This window comes from Solanum tuberosum, unplaced genomic scaffold (genome assembly GCF_000226075.1).
Source record: "Solanum tuberosum cultivar DM 1-3 516 R44 unplaced genomic scaffold, SolTub_3.0 scf00249, whole genome shotgun sequence".
NCBI classification, from domain to species: Eukaryota; Viridiplantae; Streptophyta; class Magnoliopsida; order Solanales; family Solanaceae; genus Solanum; species Solanum tuberosum.
In genome coordinates, this window is record NW_006239187.1 from 776,599 (window position 1) to 778,474 (window position 1,876).

Sequence of the window (1,876 nt, forward strand, 5' to 3'; positions counted from 1 at the left end):
GGCCAACTATAAAAATATTGCCCGAACCATTTCTCAAGTTATACAAAGAATGGGTCAAGATTTCCCCAGATCTCAACAAGTTATATTATCAAGAACATATTTGTTATTTTCAACAAATTGAACAAATATATTTTTTTATAGACTTCTCTGTTCCATGGATTCACAAATGGGTTCCGGAAGTAGATTTCACTGAGGAATAAATCCATTGCCTATAAGAACTTATTATAATAATTTTTGGGACAAGTTGATGAAGAAAGATTCTCAAACAAAGTCTATATACGGACAAGAATTGCTAGATCTAATAACGAAAACTATACACGATTATAAATCGATTCCTAATAAAGGAATTATGACTGATGATTTAACCTCCGTAAAACATATGGCTAGAAAATTTTCTAATCATGATGAAGGAGAACAAAACGAAATGATTATGAAGTATCTAGAAGAAGTAAAGAAAAAGATTCTTCTAAATGTAAGTCATTACGCAAAATCAGATTCATCAATGCGTAGTGAAACAAGTGAAGATATGCACGAAGCTCAACCATATGAAGAAAAAAGTCCAGTAGATGCACTGAAGAAAGCCGAAGATTTTTTGGCAAAACTAAAGGACAAGATGTAGCAATGTTAAGCTTTTCCGGAACAGTAAAACGCCCGGACTACTGTAGCAACACTGTAGCTCAACAGTAGATACACTATTACCAGAACCCAGATAGGGGCCCAATATCCTGTACAAAGATGCTTTCTTTTCCTATAAATAAGTTTGTTTTTCTTTAATTAAGGGGCAGGTTTTAGAAACCCTCTCTTCCGTTTTTCACTCTCTCTCTCTCTTGTAAACTTTTCTTACTAAGTTTTGTAAGCTTGCCAGATTTTGGCCGGAATAATAAAGTGTGCGGTTTGGTAACGACAAGGCACTTTCTTTTCTCATTCTTCCTGTCTTTTACTTTTATAAATTCTCTGATCTAAGCCTGACTATGTCCGGCTAAAAATTTATATATATATATATATATACACTAGTAAAGTTACCCACGCTTCGCGCTAAAATTTAATATTACAAAATTTATAAAACAATACTCAAAATCTATTTGTCATTAAGTAGTAACAAACATTAATACTGTAAAGGAAAATGAAATTAAAATTATAACATCTTATCATTTATCCTTAATAACATAAGCATAAATTAACGACTGTAAAAATGCATACCAGGATCTGTAACATAAGCAATGGTATCAGTGAGCTACTCTACAGGAGCAAAGTACAAGAATATTTAATTGTGCAGAAAAAGAAGAAGAAGAAGAAGAGGTTCAGAAGTTTCGTTGTTTTAAAATGAGAGGAAATCCCTCTATTTATAGACAACAAAGGGTGGTGTGAACAAATGTTTATTGTGCCTAATCGGAAAGGTTACAACTATTTGGAAAAGTTGCAACCCTTCGGAAAGGTCACAACCTTTCATAAAAATCACAACTTTTCATAAAAGTCGCAACTCTTTATTAAGTCACAACTTTTCATATAATTCACAACTTTTCATAAAAGTCGCAATTCTTCATTAAAGTCGCAACTTTTCATAAAAGTCACAACTTTTCATGAAAGAGAAAGGCTAGTTTTGGAAATAAATAAATTAAAAGGAAATCCTGGTTTGTGGTGGCGCCACGTAGGCAACTCTTCATTAAAGTAGCAACTCTTCATTAAAGTAACAACTCTTCATAAAAGTCGCAACTCTTCATTAAAGTCGCAACTCTTCATAAAAGTCACAATTTTTCATTAAAGGGAAATGCTAATTTTGGAAATAAATAAATTAAAAGGGAATCCTTGGTTTGTGATGGCGCCACGTAGGTGGGCCTAGGGTTCTTTTATATATATATATATATATATTAAAGAT